Source organism: Triturus cristatus, chromosome 7 (assembly GCF_964204655.1).
Source record: "Triturus cristatus chromosome 7, aTriCri1.1, whole genome shotgun sequence".
Lineage (NCBI taxonomy): Eukaryota > Metazoa > Chordata > Amphibia > Caudata > Salamandridae > Triturus > Triturus cristatus.
Genome location: NC_140590.1, coordinates 1,643,751,120 through 1,643,771,792, shown reverse-complemented (window position 1 = coordinate 1,643,771,792; position 20,673 = coordinate 1,643,751,120).

The window sequence follows — 20,673 nt, the reverse complement described above, 5'->3', positions numbered from 1 at the left end:
TAAGAAATCTAAGAGCAGCCAGCAGGTTTAAGGTTTGTATTCCCACATGAACTTTCATCCCTTCGTAAAATAGTGCATCACTAACACGATAACGCACGGAATAATTAATAAACAGATTAAAGTAAAGCCTACACTATGGTAGATAAGTGTAACATAACCACGGGTAATAACCCATTTGTTCAAGAGGCGCCTGAGAGTCGGAAAGGGGCTTGTAATGACTAGACAAGACTTTCACCTTACATTCCCCACACCAAAGATGGCGTTTCTTCCCTAAAATTAGGCCTAGGTGAACAGCAGTAGTGGGCAGATTTGTAATCTGTAATTCTTGCCATCACTCGATTTGTTTAACAGCTCCAGTGTTGCAAAGTCGTTTAAAAAAGTGAGCGAATTTGACAAAAATTACTGATTAACATAACTGTATCAAATTGTGATTTTTGAATCAACAAGTAGCAAAACAACGTCCTCTTAGTGACACCACGCGGGTGTAAATTGTCAGGTTTACACGGCTTGTCGAGCAGACTTGTTCTAGATGTATGGTAGAACACCAGTGATAAGGATTGTTAAGCATGAAAAAAAGCACAGCACAAACAAAACTGTGGAATGTTTGGGTTTCCATTTACAAAGCCACAATTAAATTCGAGAGCAGCGCTTAACTGACCCACCAGATTCATTTGGACGCCTGCTGCTGGGAATGGATATACCACTGTGCAAAGAAGCATAGTCTGACAGTAGGAGGCGCACAAAAACGGAGGGACAGTAAAGGGTGTGTGGGGCTGGGTCCATGGCAGGTGAGGCAAAAAGTAGAACCTGCGCCCTGTGCACACCGTGTGTTTCTCTCGTCAGTACAGGGCAATTGGTTGCCTAGATATGGACCTCCGTCATGAAAAATGCCGTAGATACGTGCAGGAGCTGCATACAGACAGGGGCATCCAAATTCAGGAATTGCAGTGAAAAGGCAGTGTGACACAAGCACCAAAGGCACGAACACACAACCATCACTAGTACTGAAACAAAACATTCAAGATATTTCAGGCAGTTGCAAAAGAAGCATCAAAGAGGCTGCCCCCATGCACTGACATCAAAAGCAGGAGCAACGGTGTACAGACAGCCCTTAGAACGTAGCACAGAGCCATGGGCATTAGTGCACACACCCTGCGGGGAGAGCACACAAGAATCACATGTAGGGATCAGACTCCGGCGGTAAACAAGCAGCAACCATGGATATCACAGACCACAACACAGAGGCTTCCCAAGCAGGCAGGAATGCACGGAGGCATCCCAGCCGCGGAAGCAAAAGCAAAACTGCACGCGGGAGGATTTCAAAAGCGCAAAGCAGGGACAACAACCAGCTACCAAGGCAGAAGACACGAACGGCATCACCGCGGAGCAACCTGCACTGGACTCTACTCGGACACTTAACGGGAACAGGGAAGTGTGCAGCACCCCGAATCTACACAAGTCCCCTTTCCACCGGGTCAGCCCAGTTTCACATTTCAGCGCGGGGGAGGGCGAGCTCAGCCGCTTGCCTGTACCTTTAAACGGACATGGGTCTCCCGCATGCCTCGGCTCCCAGCACTTTCCCTTTCCGCAGTGCTCTTCGGTGCAGCGGGCGCGCGGGCTCCGGACTCTTACCTTCCGTCCGCTCCGGTGCTGCAGTAACAGGTGTCGCCGGGGACAGAGGAATGGCGGCCGGACCGAGCTATGCGTGCGCTTTCCCAGGCGGCCCAGACTCACTGGCCCCGCACTCCGCCTCTTACAACGGCAGCAGGCAGGGGAGGGGCGCTCTGCGCAGACTGCGCTCAATTTGGGGGGAGGGGAAACGGGAGCTCAGCTGAAGTGCCTGCTGTAGGCAGGAGACCTGCGAAGTCGCCCCCTTGTGTGTTTTTCTCCAAACAGGACACCAGGTGTAAACGGACGATTACGTGCGGTCTGCTAAAACAGGGAATCAGGAACAAAAATGCTTGTCTTGGAAAGCATGGCTGCGTGTTTTGAAACGCTTCGAAATGCACGTGGAGCGGCTGTTTGCACTGATTACTAAACCTTATTTTCTCCCCGTGAGGCTGGGGACATTCAGCTCATTGACCCCCAGGGTCTATTGACACTCCGACAACAAATACCATTGTTTTTGAACCATTGTTTAAATCTCCTTATGTAACGTACTATATGGTTCTAGTGTAAAGCGCTCTGACACCTTTGGGTAAAGTCTGCGCTATATCAAACTGCATTAAATGCATACATTGTTTTGTTTAGTCAACATAATTAATCTTCTGTTCACAGCTCCAGTAACAAGTCCTACACAAGGCGATCAGGTGAGGGAGCAACGCCGGGACACCACCGCCTTTCTCCGAGGCAGAGAAGATATGCCTCGGAGAAACGCAGCCTCGTTTTCGGATTGGGGGGCGTGTTTTGCTGTTGTCTCCTCCCTGAGACTTCTCGCAAAAAACACGCCCCCCGATCCGAAAAGGACGGGGCAGGATCGGAGTGACGGGACCTCTTCTCCAATGGCTGGCCAGCATTTACTAGGCCAGCCAATGGAGAACAGGAGAGAAGAGGGGCGGGAGCAAGCCCCTCTTCTAAAAGTCACTCAAAGTCATTAAATCTCGCGAGCGAGACTGCGCAAGCGCAGCCTTCGCTAGCCGAGACCTAAAAAGGCTTTGTCAATGTGGAATATCTCTACATGGATAATACCTAAAAGCCAGAGCTGCAATGCCCGGCCACCAAGATAATAACATTAGTATAGTCTCCCCAACAGTCTGAATTAGCTACACCCTCTGTAACATTGTGTTCTGGTTACTCATGCTTTCGCCACGTCTGTACAGCGCTCTGATACCCATATGGGTCTTGTTCGCGCTTTATAAAACATTTCAAATAAATAAATAAATAAACAGTGTGTTGTATTTTGTATGCTTACACTGTTCATATTAATTTGTACTTCGCCTTTAAACTTGTAAGATTATTGTGCTCTAGAATGTGGGGTCTCCTAGCAACTGTGTTAAGCTGGAGCATTCCTGATGGAGCTGGTGGCAGAGATAGTCTTCCTCTCTCTGCTACCGATGTAGCCAATAAATAACCATAGTTCTCTACTTTGTGTTGAGTTGGTTACTTCAAAATATTGGCGACGATTATTTGGCTACATCAAGAACCCACGCAGCTGAGCTACTTCTCCTGACGACAACCATGCTGAGTCATTTATGAACTTATACGAGGGAACACTGTTCAAGGTATTTTTATGTGCCTATCCATATTGTGCTTCCCTGCGCTGTGTTTCATCCTCAAAAGAAATACCTCGTCTGCATGTATCTAAGAGGAGAAGTGCTGACTTTTAATTTACCGTCAACCGCCTCCCTCGCGCTGTTGTCTCGTGCCTTCATCCTCGCTAAGCCTGACGTCTGCTGCGCATTTGCCCTGCAACCTGCATGCTCCCATTGTTGCTTCTTCAACGTTTCAGCCGCGTCTCCTTGTTGAATGCTACTGACTGCAATGTCACCGCATCACGCTACATCACGCTGCAGCGGCCATCTTAAAAGTTTGGGAAGCTTTTCTTCAATCTGCAAGCTACATGCATGTTGTCATGTCACCGCGTCACGCAATATCACGTTGCAGCGGCCATTTTAAGAGTTTGGGAATGTAGGACCGGGGGTCTCCAGGCCCTATGGGGGTAGCGTGGCGCGAGCAGGTAGGCATCCAAGGGCTTACGTGTAAAGTGACCATATAGCACACACATCCACTGAGACAGGAAACGCACGCAATAATTGACACCACACAGTAGGTTGAATAAAACCAATCAGTTTTATCTAGTTCAACATTAGTATCAAAAGCATTTCATTAGGAATAGATTGGCAGTTCATTAAAACATCAAAACCTGGCATTGAATCAAAGCGCCGCACCTGGCGATCCTGGGGAGCGCCAAACACAGCATTTACGCAAAGCGCTGCACATAGCAAATCAACAGCGCTTCAGAATATGGCATGCCAGCATAGCGCTGCACATAGCAAATTAGTAGCGCTCCAAAACATGGCACTGAAGCGTAGCGCTGCACATAGCAATTCATAGCGCCTCAAACATGGCATCTTAAACAAAGCGCTGCGCATATCAATTCAATAGCGCCTCACACATGGCATGTTAAACAGAGCGCTGCACATATCAATTCAATAGCGCCTCAAACATGGCATTTTAAACAGAGCGCTGCACATATCAATTCAATAGCGCCTTCAATCAGGACATTTAACCCTTTCAGCGCTCATGACGGAACCACTCCGTCATGAGCCACGGGTGCCGTGTGCTCATGACGGAGTGGTTCCGTCATGCTGCGGCCGTTGGCCGCCGCTCCTCCCACGCTGCGCTGATTCCCCGCCTGTGCGGGCGATTAGCGCAGTGGGCGGAGTCATGACGGAACCACTCCGTCATGAGCACAGCTCAACCGTGGCTCATGACGGAGTGGCTCCGTCATGAGCACAGCGCCACCGCGCTGCCCCCAAACCCCCCCAGCGCTGCGGCCGAATTCCCGCCGCAGCCAAGGGGTTAATCGGAGCGCTGAACTGGGTACTCCTTTGGAGCGGTCAACATTGCAGGTCGTTGAAGCGTTAAACCTTACAAGCCATTACAGCGCTAGACATTGCGCTTCATCTGAGCGTGAGACATTGCAGGTCGTTAGCGCTAGACAGGGCAAATACACAAGGCGCTAGATGTAGCAAGGACTCAGAGCCTGACTCTGTCAAAACTCAAGCGCTCTACCTGGCAGTACATCAGCCATAGAGGGGCCAATTCAACTGGGGCGGACTCTCGGTGCCCCACAAGGTCCGGCGTCTCCTGACGTTAATTAGCCCCGCACGGAGCCAGAACACGGGGGCCGGGGCCAGTTTTTTCCCCCTCCTCGGGGCCAGTGGGGCCCACCAGGTTCCAGGAGAACTTCCCCGGGGGAGGGGCGAGTCCAGGGCTTCTCTCCGGCCCTCTGCCCGCCTCCCAGGGGTTACCTGTGCCGGCGGTCCTCCACGGGTCGTTTGCAGCAATCCTTGGCCGGGCGGGGGCGCGCTCGTCCTATAGCCCCTCCCGCCAGCCGTGTTTAGCCCCCGGCGGTGTCCGGGTCGAGGGGAGCTCCGCGGGGATTAGGCAACGGTCCCGGGTCCTCCTCTGGTGCCGGGGGACTTGGGGATTTCCTTGCAGGTTTCCGAGGCTCGCGCCCGCAGCCGCCAATGGCAGTGCGGCCTGCGGGGGCGCGGCCCAGTTAGCGAATAGCACAGCAGCAGGGGCGGCGTCTGGCAGTCCGCCCCCGTCAGGTGACTGGAGTCTTTGGCTTCGGGCTTACGTGGCCTCGGCAAGACGTCTTGGCCTAACGAGGCCTTCCCGGGGATTCTGGCAGCCCTCTCCCAGCTACGGCCTGCGTCGCGCGGACGTCTTCGGTCGCGGCGGGGCCCCGGTCTTCCCCGCGGGCCCCCGTGAATGTCAGGGGACAATCTACTCAGCCCCGGGCCGCAGCAGTGAGTGCGTTTCAGGACCCCTGACGGGGGTGGCAGAAATTAAGGGCTGGCCCACATCTCGGGGGTGGCGATGTGTTCGGCGCCTAGTGCCCCCTTGCTCCCACAGTGACGCCCCAGCTCGGGGCAGGCAGGCTGGGAGGCGGCAGGCCACACGCCAGTGGCAGAACCAGCTAGAGGGGGGCAGGCAGCTGGGATTGCAGCACTCACCAGCAGGGCACAGTCAATTAAAATGTAGCGCCCATCGAATACAGCGCTCTCCTTCCGCAGGCAGCTTGAATATAGCGCTCTCTTTCTGCCGGGACTGCAGTCAGGGTCCAACGAGGCGCTTGCTGGTTCCTGCGCCCTTGGTTGAGGGTCTCTTGAGGGGGGGGAAGTGGAGTTGGTGGCTGACGGCAGACTGAGTAGTCTCTGCAGGTCGTCCCTGGGTTCTCCTCGAGCTGGGCCAGATCAGTGGGTTAGTTCAGGATCCCTCACTCAACTTAAAAGGCAGCGCCTAAGCCCTGTCACTTCCAGTGGCATAGGTCCCTGGCTAAACCCTACCGCCTAAAACTCCTGCGGAGGTTCCTCCAGGTCAGCATCGCCCCAACTATAGTTTTCCCTCGCCCTGTGGACAGTAGCGGGGTGTAGGTAAGCTCAGGGCCCAGCACACAGACACAGGTAACCCCTGGCAGCAGGTCCCCTCTCTCTCAGGTCCACCCTCTGACTCACCAATGGCAGCCCAGCTCCGCCCTTTATACGCCGCTCACCCCACCTTCTAGACAGTGCCAGAAGCTTCTAAAAGCATCTGGGGAAACTGGGTCGAACTGGCCTAGGGGAGGGGTAGAGCACCCTGGGTGCCAGGCTTCCCTCCAAAAGCTGGGGTTGCTGGGAAATAACCACTAGACTGTTAACCCAGCTCAGTCAGACGGCACAACCACACAGCTATGGCATCCATTTTAAAAGCTTTAGGTGTAAATGGGAAAACTCAGTCTGCGTACATCTTTGAACAGTATTCAATATTTGCATTCACATTAGATGCGATTTCCCACAAAAGCGAAAAATTTCCGGGAAAAGGGCCAAGTCCAACAGGGAAACTATTTTGTTTCCATCAATACGCGTTACCGCTTACAACTCTTAGCTCCTCAAATTAAAAGCAGATGTTTGTGTATCCTGCTTACATCGGTGATACACACACCCTTTTCGATTATTAAAGGCTCCAGATGCTTCAACTGTATTTTCTGCTACACAGTGATATACACACCTTTGAGTTTAAAGTGTATTCACTGCCACACAGTGATATACACACTTGTGATTTTTTCCAGCTGTTTTTCTACAATCATAAAGTCTCAATGCTTTCAACCACTACTATAATTTTGTGTATACACAGTGATACACACACCTTTTGTTCAGAGTGGTGAACAGTTCTACAAGTTTTAACAAAGTTTTGTACCTTAACTTAAAGTGTGTTTCCACAGCACTATACACATCATCTGGACATATCTACTGACAATTTGTATTAACAGTTTTTGTTTTTCCTCACCTTTCACCTACGGTTAGGTTCACATCTTCATTCTTTTATATAATGCTTTTCTTACTTTATTATTTATTACATGCTTTTGGAGTGTCACTTGTGTAGCATTGTTACTACTTATTATTATTTTTAGCAGAGTTTTATATAGCGCGAACTTGACCCGAATCCAGTCAGGTATCAGAGCGCTTTACATAGCACCAGTTACGTTACATGAGGACACACATTCATTTTTTTTGTTAGGCACGGGGAGATTAAGTGATTTGCCCAGAATCACAGGAGGTTTAGCGTTGTTACTGAGACTCAAACCCAGTTCCCCCCAGGTCCGAGGTCGAGCGCCCTAACCGTTAGGCCAACTCCTCTCCCCGTTGCACCATTGCTTTTTCAAGTTTACCTGCTCTAGTAGAATTGTGTACAATGCAGTCCGTCAATCCACCTCCTTCTTTTCTTGATTCTCCAGGTGATCCTCCAGTCAGGTGGGAAATATGGTATGAAGCATTCCAAACTTATTTAGGTGCCATTGGGGCTCAACGTTTTTGTGCTGAGAGAAAGAAATGCCTTCTTCTCCACTCCCTAGGATTCAAAGGCAGATCAATTTTTAAACATTTATCACCTTTGTCTCAAAAACAACTGAACGGAATTGATGAGTATGACGAAACTATTTTAAAATTAAAAACCAGATTTGATAAGCAACTGAGCCTCGTGGTCTTACGGCACAAGGTTTTTAAAAGGAAACAAGCTGAAGGAGATGATGTGGACAATTATATTTCAGTTTTATGAAGACTGGCCGCTGATTGCAAACTCTAGAACTTTACGGATCAACTTATTAGAGACCAGGTCATTTGTCAGTGTAAAGACAAAAACATATGACAAAAACTGTTGTTTGGGTGATCCATCTTTAGATGAGACTATAAAAATTGCAAAAGCATAGAAATATCTTTAGTTTCCCTAAAGGAATTAGTTGATAAACCTATAGAAGCTGTCAATGTTGTTAATGTGAACAATTCACTCAAGAACCGTGGTAAAGTAAATCAGTCTGTTAGTCAATCTTCTAAAGCCAAATCTGATTTAATTAATCCTACCAGAGCTTTTGTTAACAACATGTGTATCAGATGTGGAAATCCTCCACACATTAAGGGTTCTCGTTGTCCTGCAAGCAATGGCATGTGCAACTATTGCAAGAAGATTGCTGAGGTTTGCTTAAAGAAAAGGAATGTTAAGAAACCGGCCATTTATTCGGTAGAATCTGATTATGAGTTAGACCTTGAACTTGTCTCTGTGGTCATGGGCACTGATGATTTGAATTTAAGCAATTCTCTTTCCAGTCAGGATGTTGTGGTTGGAGATCCGTCCAGTTGCATCGATCCCATAGTGGATATTGGTATTGATAATCACACGGTTAAGTTTTTAGTTGATTCAGGGGCAAAGATAACGATGATTACTAAAAAGGTGTTTGAAGAAACCTGGAATGGTTCTCAAGCTCTTTCTCCACCTGATCGTTCGCCTGTTTCATCCGAAGGACGTAAAATAGATCTCATGGGTTTTTTTTGAAGAAGAAATGTAATTTAAGGACAGAAGAATCAAAGGGAAGATATATGTTGGTGTGAAAGGACTTAATATTGTGGGGTGGTTTCACCAGGGCGTTTTGCATGATACTTAAACCCGGAGCCAAAGAGCAAGTATTACTTGTTGGGTGTGAAGATGAAAGTCTTGTGTGGAAGAAAAAGTATCCTGAGGTTTTTACTGAAAATTTAGGAAAAATCAAAGGATTTATGCACAAAATCATTGTCAAGGAAGGTGCCCTTCCCAAGAAACATAAACTCAGAGGTGTGCCTTTCAGCGTAAGGGAAGATTTGGAAAAGGAGCTCAAGAGTCTTTGTGCCAAAGGGATAATTGAACCTACAGACTCTTCACTTTTGGCTTTCTCCCTTAGTTGTAGCCAGAAAGAGGGGAGGAGATCTTCGAGTATGTGTTGATTTGAGGTCCCTCAACAGGGAAATATGGGTAGATTCTCATCCCCTACCTAAAATTTATGATTTGTTTTCCTCCACCAGAGGAGCACGTGTCTTTTCCAAACTACATTTAGCCAGTGCGTACCATCAGGTAGAACTCAATCCTGAATCGCGCCGCCTTACCGCATTTGTATCGCCTTTGAGAACATTCCGCTACTGTCACATGCCGTTTGGTTTGGCGTCAGCAGCGTCTGTGTTCCAAAGGATAAGGAGCAACATACTCAGAGATATTGAGGGTGTCCTGGTGTTTCAGGACGATGTTTTAATTTTTGGGAGGGATGTTGCTGCTCATGACTCTGTGTTGGAAAAAGTGTTGACATTGTTAGAAAAACGTGGTGTTGTGTTGAAGGAGGGGAAGTGTCAATTTTTGTGTTCTAAAGTGGAATATTTAGGACATGTAATTTCACAAGATGGAGTCAGCCCTAGACCAGGATTACTTCAAGCAATTATTGACACCCCTGAACCTGAAGACAAAGCTGGTGTCAAGTCATTACTGGGGCTTTGTGATTACTATTCAAGGTTTATTCCTAACTTCGCATCTATTGTACGCCCCATTAGCAACCTTCTTAAGAAAGGAGTCAAGTTTGAAAAGGTGCAAGGAGTGTGTGAATGGTCTTAAGATTGTGAAGTCTGCATTAATTGAGAGTCCTGCTTTGAAACCTTTTGACCCAAGTCTACCTTGTTGCGTCACCGTTGATGCAAGCCAAGTAGGTATTTATGCGACTTTAACACAGTTGGAGAATAATTTTGAAAACACTGTGAGCTTTGCATCAAGGGTGTTGAGAACTCCAGAGCTCCAATACTCAGTCATCGAAAAAGGGCTATTAGCCTGTGCCTGGGCTATTGATAAATTTCGGCCTTTTATTTGGGGTAAAAGGTTCCTACTTTTGACTGACCATAAACCTCTAGTTAACATTTTGGGTGGATGTGAGAGTAAGTGTTGTTCGCCAAGAATTATGCGTATGGTAACAAGGCTCCTTCAATATCAATTTGAAGTCAAGCATATCTCTGGTGGGAAGAATGGGAGGGCAGATTTTTTATCCCGTTTCCCCATCATGTCGACAAGACGATGTGAACTTGAATGAGTTTGCTAATGAGGACTCTGATGACTGTCTTGTTGCTGCTATGGCTTTGCCTGAATTGAATTTAGGTTCGGAAAGTGATTGGGTGCAAGCTGTTGAATCTGATTGTGTATTGCGAGAAGTTAGTGCATTTGTTGAAAAAGGGTGGCCCAGTGAAAAGGTTCTTCCTGTCTCCCTCCAACCATTCTGGAAGGTTGACGGTGAGCTTTCCATTGAAGATGGTTTGCTGCTCAGGGCAGACAAGTTTGTACCTCCTTGTGTCTTTCGTAAAACTATCATTGAAAGAGCCCATGAGGGTCATCTTGGTTCTACCCTCACCAAGCGGCGCATCAGGGACACACATTGGTGGCCAGGGATGGGTGCTGATATTGATTTAGTTGTTTCCAATTGTTGTGTTTGTAGTTCTGCAGACAAGAGTTTGAAAGTGTCAGTGCCTCCGTTAAGGTCTATTGAGTACCCTAAAGGTCCATGGTTGAAACTAGGTATTGATGTAATGGGACAATATGAAGTTCTGCCAGGTAGATGCCGGTTCATTTTGGTCCTCATGGATTATACTTCAAGATGGCCTGAGATCAAGATGGTCAGGGAGGCCAACACCAAGACGGTTGTGGAATTTCTTAAAAGTGTGTGGCTTAGAGAAGGATTTCCTGAGGCTTTAGTCTCAGACAATGGTAAACAGTTCATCAGCACAGAATTGGAATCTTTCCTTCTTGAGTCTGGTGTGAAACATCTGAAAAGTTCATTTTACCACCCTCAAACCAACGGATTAGTTGAAAGGATGAATCGGGTTGTGGGAGAATGTGATAAATGGGTCAGAGCAGGGGGTCATGATATTTGCAAATCTCTAGATGCCATGGTGTGGTTCTATAGAACTACTCCTCATTCTTCGACTAAGATTTCTCCTTTCGAACTTCTGAGGGGACGCAAGCCCAACTCTAGTTTCAGGCCTGCATGGATGAGCAAGTGGGTCAAGTTTGAGTCTGATATTGCACAGTTAATGTCCTTGGCAAGTGAAAATATGTCTAATACACAAATGAAACAGAAACAGTGGTTTGACTCAAAAAGGGGTGTTAAAGTAGCCCCACTTGAAGTGGGTGATTCTATTAAAATCAAAACTGCTGTTCATTCAAAGAAGGGTGACAATAAATTCAGTGAGCCAGTCAAAGTTATTAAGATTGTTGGTAATGCAGTGAAGGTTGAAGGAGGTCATTGGTGGAACCTTAACAGGGTTGTAACAGTTCAGGTAAGAGATGTAACTGCTGGTTCTGAGAGTGTGGTTCCTTTGCATAGGAATGGTTCTGAGAAAATGGTTCCTTCGCATAGGAACCAAACTTTCACTAGGAAAAGCCTTAGAAACATTGTTCAACCTGCACGGTTCAGGTCATAATTTAGTTTTTATGAGTTTGGTTTATTTGTATTTTTAAGTTTGTTTTGGAAGGAGAGAAGATATGTTGTATTTTGTATGCTTACACTGTTCATATTAATTGGTACTTCACCTTTAAACTTGTAAGATTATTGTGCTCTAGAATGTGAAGTCTCCTAGCAACTGTGTTGAGCTGGATCATTTCTGATGGAGCTGTTGGCAGAGATGGTCTTCCTCTCTCTGCTACCGATGTAGCCAATAAATAACCATAATTCTCTACTTTGTGTTGAGTTGGTTACTACACAGTGTATGCTTTGTATCACTAAAATATCTGCTTTATATATATTTTGGGAATTCAGTCGTTTTTCGCCAAACATCAGCTTATGAATTCTGAAAATACACACATTTTGATTTCAAATACACACTTTTCAAATTTGGTATACATATAATTCAAAATAAGCAAAAGCATCTAATTTAGTTCACTGAGCTGCACATAGTGGAGATACTTATAGGTAGCTGGAGAGCTACCAGTAACTCAAGAGCTACTCCTTGGAGACGCATGACTGATATGCTCTCTTTGTTCTACTGTGTCACACGCAGTTTGCAGAGCTGTTTAGAAAATACTGTACAAGTGTGCCTTGCATTTATATATTGAGGTTGCTTCAGTATGGTTAGCTGGGGGACACCCTAGTTGAAAAATCTGTGGTTAATACATTAATAATATCTCTGTTGCTACTAAACACTTTCAGACTTCGAATACCGTGTGTGCAGGTTTTCTTTGAAACATTCAAAATGAGGTCAGGCAATGAAGAAGAGGGGGTGGGAAGTAAGTGTGAAATGGATGTGGAAGCAGTTTATGGCAACTTCAAATATAAGATCCCTTTCATATTACAAAAGAATGGCTGGGTGTAGATACTTTTCAACTATCAGGAAGCAGTCTTGCAGCCAACAGACAGGGCCACGAAGGAATAATCCAGCCGAAAAGAAGCAACATTGGCACCTCACCAACCAGAGCACAGAGGAGGCCGAAGACACAGACCACCGCCACACCAAAGGGGGAGAAACCTTACACAGGAGCATTCACCAGGGTTACGCTCAACAGCCTAAACAGACCCCGATGCGCCGAACAAGGACCCTGGCAGGAGCACAGAAGCACACGGAGACACTCACTGCCATAGCCCCCGGCAAGCCGAGAACAGCGGGAAAGCAGAAACACAGTAGAAAGGTAGACATGAGACACCTGTCACCACAGGAGCCAGGCATCCCGGGGATGCTGAAAGCCAGCCACAACTGTGAGCAGAAAAAGGAAGGCACCACCACACATGGCCAGTGATAACAGCGACGGTGCACAGGCCCCACAAAGCAGAGGAAGAGGTGCAAACCACATAAACAGCAGCACCCGCACCATGAAGGACAGCCAAGGAGCATGCACAAGCACAATGCCGACCAGCCAGGGCGACACAGGGCAGGAGAGGGAATGGACCGTGCAGCACAGTGGGACACCGAACCCTGGGAGGAAGGGGAGCAAGGCACCAAAAACAGGGAGGGCGGACAGCAAGGCACCCGGAACCACAACCAAGCCACAGCGACCACCAGAGGACGGAGCCGCAAAAAGCAGGGAAGTCAGCACACAGTCGAGAGGTAGAAGATAACCCAAACTGATCGCAACACAATGCACAACAAAACCCCAGAAGGCCAGAAGACACCAGGCAGTCAGGAAGTCCAAAACACCAACATGGAAAAGGGGCGGCAGCAGGAAAAAGCTGCATAGGCAGGACACACAGCCCAACGTGGCAGAGGGCACAACAGTGCACGAATACCCAGGCAGAAACCAAAGAGACAGAGGAAGTCGAAACCAAGACACGCACCGGCCCCAAGCCAAGGCAGCACGTCTGCCACAGAGACCCAAGAAGAAGCAGGAGCGAATATCAATAGCAATACAGTCGCCAAACCAGCGCACAAGCAACCAAACACACTGCCAGCCTTCCAGAGGGAGCCACTGCGCTCCAACACCAGGAAAAGGAACAAGCATTGGCATAGCCAATAGGTCTCGCCTTTGGGACCTTATAAGTGTTTAGCTATGCAACAGTTGCATAACTAAATACTTATAAGGTCCCAAAAGCGAGACCTATTGGCTATGCAAAACGGCCGTGCGGCCGCGAAAGTGAAAGTAATCGCGGTAAAGCATGCGCGCGCCGGCGCACATGCACTGTAGCTCTAGGCCGGCCTGGTAGCACTTTTTGGAGCCCTCTCAATAAGTCTCGCCAGACCAGCGCATGCGCTGGGTCAGGCGAGACCTAAAAACGAGGAGGATGCACAAACCTGTAGCACAGCAAGCAGGTGGTAGGACATTGAAGTGGGTGCATAGCCGGCCACACAGACCCCCACACACTGAGGCCCCAAAGGGGATGAGCCAGGAGAATAGACTGTCAGGCGTCAAACAGGCCCATGAGATGCAGCCTCCCAGCCCACAACTCCAGGGACGCGCCCCCCTCCCCAAACCCCAGAAAAAACAACAGCCAGAGAGCCAGAAATCACGAGCAGAGGGAAACAAACCCAGACAGCAGAGGAAGGAGGCAAAAAGGAGGAAAACCGAAGCACAAGCCTGCAGCACAGCAACAGGCAGTGCAAGAAATCCCAGGCACACAGCCCACCAGACCGAACTCCACAACATAGGTCAAACGCTGCCACAGCAGAGTCCAACAGGCACCGCCCAGGCAGGCAAGGAAATGCAAAAAGCTCAAGCAACGGAGGCCACCACCTGCCAAAGCCCGCCACATCTGGCAAGGCAGCCAGACGCAAAGGGGACCGCCGAAAAAGAGAAAAACACAGCGGCCGGAAAGAAAGCACCGCAGACCCTTGGCCGGACAAACCAAGTCAGAAATCCGCTCCCACCTTAGCTGGATGGAAGCACAGCAGGACTCCAGCAAGGTGATTCAACCCCAAAAGCCCCACACCAACCTCGGCCTGAGGAAAGCACCACAGACCACCAGCTGGGCAGCAAACATCCAAAAGCGAAGTGAGAAAGGGCCGAATAGCAGGGTCAAAGAAAAAACCAACAGCAAGCAGCACTAGTAGAGACTGTAGGAGCCGTCAGCGATAGCATGCAACCAACCCTTAACGTCATCACCGCTCAGTAAGCACGCCACAACACAGAACTGCCTACACCCACTGCACCACAAAGTGCATTCGCAGGTACATCAAATCAAATGGCACCCAGCCAGGAAACGGGGTAACAAAGCAACGAGGAGGAGGCAGAGACACCAGAAACCACCAACCCAGCAACCCCAGGCGCCCAGCAACCCAGGGGATGCCAAACATGTCCCCAGACACTGCCACACTGTCAGGATGGGAGGCACCGAAACATGCTCCCGCAGCCGGCCGGAGACAAACACAGCAGACCTCCACCGCAGGCGTGCAAGAAGGGGAAAATCACGAGGACCAGCAGCCGCCGCACACCAGGAAAATGGCTCAATGCCTCACACCAGAATCCTGAAGGCCAAGCCAGACAAACCGGAGGCCCGCCTTTGACAGAAGCTGCAGGGGCGGGCCCAGTCGTGACACTGCAATCCCAGGAGACAACCGACTGCCGGGAAACAAGCACCCGCCCCCTGGCCGCAGGAAGGGAAGCCGGCAAGAGAAATGGTCTCTGCACTGCAGGCAGCTGCGCCTCCCACACTCACATGAAGCGCACCAGCTGCACGCCGCCCTCATAGACCAGATGCCCAATGCAACATGCCTCCGACCGGTCCATGCAAGCACCATAACCCTGCCGACACTGCGCGGCCAGGAATGAGCCACAACAAAACGCTGGAGCACACGCACCGCGTGAGCCTGTAGATGTAAAATGATTGTCACAAAAAAGGAACAGGAGGTATGGAGGGAGTGAAGGACTTTTATGAGCCAGGAAGGAGTGTGATTGGAGGCACGGTGCCTCAATGAGTGACTCATCACTGCGAGAGGGATGAAGAGGTAATGGGATGTGGAGTGGCACCTTGCTCGACAAACAGTTATCAGGGCACTATGACCATTTAAATATTCTAGGCCCTGCTCCTGGATCAGTCTTCAGTGAGTTCCTGACCCCCTAGTGGTGCCCCTTACGTTCTGGACCCTTGGTGTGGCTCACGAGCCTTTGAAATCAAGCTTTTGCGCTCTTCACGACTGTCAATGGGCCAGTTCACTATGAAACTGCATGTTCGCATCGAAATTCAGCTCATGCCGCCACAAGCCTGTCTCTTCGCACAACAGCACCAACAGCCCGTAGAGGACCGACAACACAATGCTCCAGCCCGGCCTGCTATTTCACCACACCGACCACCACCAGCGAAGCTCCCCTTGCTCCCGGCGACCCACTCCAAAGTGAATGGGACTCTCACCACATACCTTGAGATGGTAAAACTGCAGCGGGACTAATCTGGGGCTGTTTCCAACCTGCGCTCCATCGCAGTCAGCCTGAACTTTTGACTTTGACCCAGTCCAACGTGACCAGATATCTCCGGTTGGTGCTTTATGATTTCAAGCGCTATTTTTCACTTTATTCTGTAAAAAAAACTCATAACTCCAGTTCTACTGATTAGATTTTTGTTGTTTTGGTCTTGTTTTATTTATTCAATTTTTCTCTGTTTTTCTAACTTGGCGTGGGATCTTTTTCTGTGGTGTTTTTACTGTTTTAATGTTTGAAGTGTTGCACAAATACTTTACACATTTCCTTTAAGTTAAACCTGAGTGCTCCTTGCCAAGCTACCAGAGGATTGAGCACTGATGAATTTGGGGTTCGCTTGTGCCTTACCCTGACTAGAATTATGGTTTCTGCTTGACCAGGGCTCACACCCCGATCAACCAACAACCCAGTTTCTAACAATAGGCCTGAAGGCATGTTTTACTCTATCACTGAAGGAGATAGCACAAAAGGTGCTGCAGTACACTAATGACTTTTAACTTAAAGGACGTGGGTACAGTTTGCAAGCTATACTAGGGACTTGCAGGTAAAGTTAAATATACTTATTAGGAATATGCCAATTCGACCATTTTTAAATGGTGCGCGCAAACACGTTATCATCGGTTAGCAGGGTTAAACTGCACACACTTCACCAGCAAAAATATAGGGTCCAGCAAAAGACGAAAAATTTGGAGAGCCATGCAGAAAATACAGATTTCCAACAACCTCGACCAGCATATCGGACACAGCTTTTATGATGACTGTGGCCTCTCTCTCATAGTGTCAGTGTAAGTTGATACATGCCTAGAACAATATGCATGCTGCATTTAGTACAGCAATTATGGGGTAGTGTGATGATGGTGTACGACATAGGTGGTAGTGTGGGGAGAATGCACTGGAACTGGTGGTGTACGTGATCTACTGTGTAGGTTATAATGCATCTTGACAGTTTATTTTCGGTTGAAGTTTGTATAAATATAATAATGTTATAGTCGTAAAGCAGCTCTTCATGACTGTGGCATCTTTCTGCTCCTGCCCTTTAATCCCAATGTGTGGGTCCTCAATGTAAGTGTTCCGATTATAGCACTGTGGTAAAAAGGCGTATGCGTGGAACCTCTCAACTCCCCCTCTGCCTAAACACCGGCCTAGTCACCTTCAAAAAGGACATCAAACTCCTCCTATTTGAGACACCCTTATTAATTACCCTCAACCATACTTAAGTACTCTCCACCAGGATACTAATTATTATTTTTTTTTAATTCCGGATTTTTTATACAGTGCAAACTCGACCTAAAGGTATCAAGTATCAGAGCGCTTTACATGAGCACCGGTTAATTTACACATTATTTATGTGACCCCCATCATCTTAATCCATGCTCGAACTGTGACGACAACCTTTGAACAACTGCAGCAATTCTATGTCAGGACAGGAGGCTCCGATTATGCTTTCTCATTTCTTTACTAGAAATGCTCAGCAGCCAATAAAACACAGTATAAGAAAAAAACTACAATACCCATGAACACCAGGGTATGACGTATAACCATAGAGTCCACAGTATATATAAGGTAATATGGCAAGCACAACATCCTCTTTCTTTGCTGCTCCGCAGCCAGTTAAGTGCTTTTGTCATTTTTACTGTATTTATTGTGACTTTGTTGCAGCTTTGTTACTATTGCTCTTTCGCTGCCACGCTTTCATGTTTAGCGCGCATTGTTGTAGTATCGCCATGGTTACGCTGTTTATTCTACCCGCGCTGTTGTTTTGAACTTCGCTCGCCGCGTGTGTCAGTTCAGGTGCGGGGAGCGTGTGGTTCACCTCCCGTTGCCGGGCGCCTTGCGCCCGCGTCTAAACAGTTGTGGAGAGGGAGACAGGGGCTCGGAGACTCGCCCTGGTGCTGCGAGTGCTCCGCTTTTGAAAATACTGGGCGGCCGTTACCGCGCATGCGCGGCGGCCATATTTGTTGATGACAACAGGTGTTTCTCGCCTGTCAGAACGGTCGCTACGCGCCGAGAGCCCACAGCTACAGTATTTTTCCCTATTTACGCCCATTTTGCTATTTTAAAGGTTTGGGCTGTATAATTATGCATAGGCTTTGCCTAGAGTGCTAGTTTTTTGTTTACAGCAAGCCCTCCCTCCACATTTGAATTTTATTTACTTGAAGTGTTTAGTTTTATCTACACTTCGGCTTGCTGTGGGGTTTTTTCACTCCCCCTTGCATTGTGCCTTTGGCCACTATTGATTTATTTGTTTATTGTGGGCTTTGAATTCTGTAACACTTTGTGTCAGCATGGCAGAATATTATGACGAGGATGAGTATTATTATGAGGAGGATCCTTCTGGCTCTTTGGAGCAGGACTTGGTGGAAGCTCTTGATCAAGGGGTGCAGCACTCCGTGAATAAGGCGCTTGTGCGCGCAATAAATCCTCTGAAGCGACATTTGTCTCTGTATGCACAGCAACAGGGTTGGTTACCGTCCCGTGCGTCAAAGTCCCCTGTCAATCCTCACAAGTCTGATTTTCAGAGGTTGGCTAAGACGCTGTCTTCGGACACGTCCTCTTTTACAGGGGCGGCTGGGACCTCTTTTTCATCCTCCCATGACCCTGACGCTGATGATGCACATTCCTCCTCGTCTGAATTTGAACCACCTCCTCGGAAAAGGGCTCGCAAAGAGCATTTTGTTGACGCTCCTTCCACTCCTCCCATTCTTACATTTAAACCTTCGGAGATTATGCATCCCCATTCCACTTCCTGGCTACCTTCACCAGCAGTGGCGGATTATGTCCAATCCCACATTCGCCAACCTTTTCCTCAAGATGCCCGAGCACGTATGAGATCTGAATGTCCCCGTCCTGATCTGGCAGATCATTTGGCCGACACTCCGGAGGTTGATCCTACCATGGTCACCTACCTGAAGAAGTATGCACGAGACCCTAAAAAAGGTTTGGATAGATCTTGGCGCTCCTGCCAGGATAAATTATTAGATTTATTGGGCCCACTCACAAAAATGTTAGATTTGGGTGTTCTGGCTAAAGAATCATCGGCTCTTGTTAATCCGGATGAACTCATTCAATGGGCTCAGAGAGCCATATGTCAATTGGGTAATGCCAATTGTGCGCTTTCATGCGAAAGACGCCGCTCCATCCTTCTTCGCCTGGATCCCAGGCTAGCGGAGCTCTCCTCTTCTGAGGCCGGTCCCTTGGCTCAGGGGCTTTTATTTGGACAACCATTCCTCAAAGAACTTTCTAGTTTTGTGGCCACTTTCAGTGGCCTTGACAAAGCCCAGGCCTCGCTGAGGCGGGCGTTTCGGCCGGTTTTTGCAAAGGCCGGACGTCTTAGGGGACGTTCATTCGGCCGCGGATCCCAGCAAAATTCTCAACGAGGATTTCAGTCCCACAGTGGCGGTGGACAGGATCCCGGTTTCTCCACCCGTTCAAACTTCTATCCCTCCCGCAAGGGAAGGGGACAGTTCCGGAAGGGTCGTTTCGGAGGACAGCAAGGAGGTCATCACGACTCCAATACTTCAGGTGAGAGTAATTCCTTTTTCCGATGTGGTTTTGGGGGGAAGGCTCCAGTTTTTTCTACACAATTGGCGACTAATCTCCAGCGATGCTTGGATTCTCGAAACTGTTCAGGGCTACAAAATAGAATTTTATCAGCCCATGCCTCAACCTCTCCTTCCTACCCCGTTGCTCTTTTCTCTTCAGGATCAGGAGATCATCTCATCGGAGATCGTCTCTCTTCTCGCGAAAGGGGCTATTCTTCAAACTACCCGCCCTCCCAGAGGGTTTGTAAGTTCGGTGTTTCTAGTTCCGAAACGAGGGGGCGGTTCCCGCCTCGTCCTCAATCTAAAGGAGTTCAACGGCGGAGTGGTTTACCGACATTTCAAGATGGAAGGGATCCATCTTTTGCGAGATCTTCTCCGAGCGGGAGATTGGATGGTTCGTCTCGATCTCAAAGACGCCTATCTGTCAGTCCCAATCTTCAAGCCTCATCGGCGTTTTCTTCAGTTCCAGTGGCAAGGGAACTGGTTCGAATACCAGGTCCTTCCGTTCGGCCTCTCGTCGGCCCCGTGGTGCTTCACGAAACTTCTGAAGCCAGTGGTGGAACACTTACGCGCGCGGGGTCTCCGCATGATTGTCTATCTGGACGACATTCTGATCATGGCGGATTGTCCTCACAAATTGATCCTGCATCTCGATTGGACGATCGATCTTCTCCAATCCTTAGGGTTTCTTGTGAATCCTCAGAAATCTGTCCTCCTTCCTTCTCAGGTGATGGAGTTTCTCGGTTTCCAGGTCAATTCTCTTACCTGTCAACTTCTGTTGCCCTCTCAGAAGATTCGTTATATCAAACGAGAGTTGGTGTCGATTATCTCCAAACGGATTGTGTCATTGAGATCTATAGCTCGTGTAGTCGGTCTATTAGCGTCCTCAATTCAGGCGATTTTTCCAGGTCCTCTCCATTACAGGGCATTACAACGGTTGAAGATCCGTCATCTTCAGCAGGGTCTTCGCTATTCCGATCAGATTCCTCTGTCAGACGAAGCGAGATGCGAGATGCAGTGGTGGCTGGACCACATGGAGGCCTGGAATGGTCGAGCCCTGTTCGGTTCCTCTCCGGAGATAGTGATAGAGTCAGATGCCAGCCGGTGGGGCTGGGGAGCCCGGTGCGGTCCGATTTCAACGGGGGGTCATTGGTCCCCGCAGGAGTTGTCTCTTCAAAATCAATTGTCTGGAACTCCTGGCGGGTTCCTTTGCGATTCGTTGTTTCACGCCTCTTCAGGCCAATTGTTG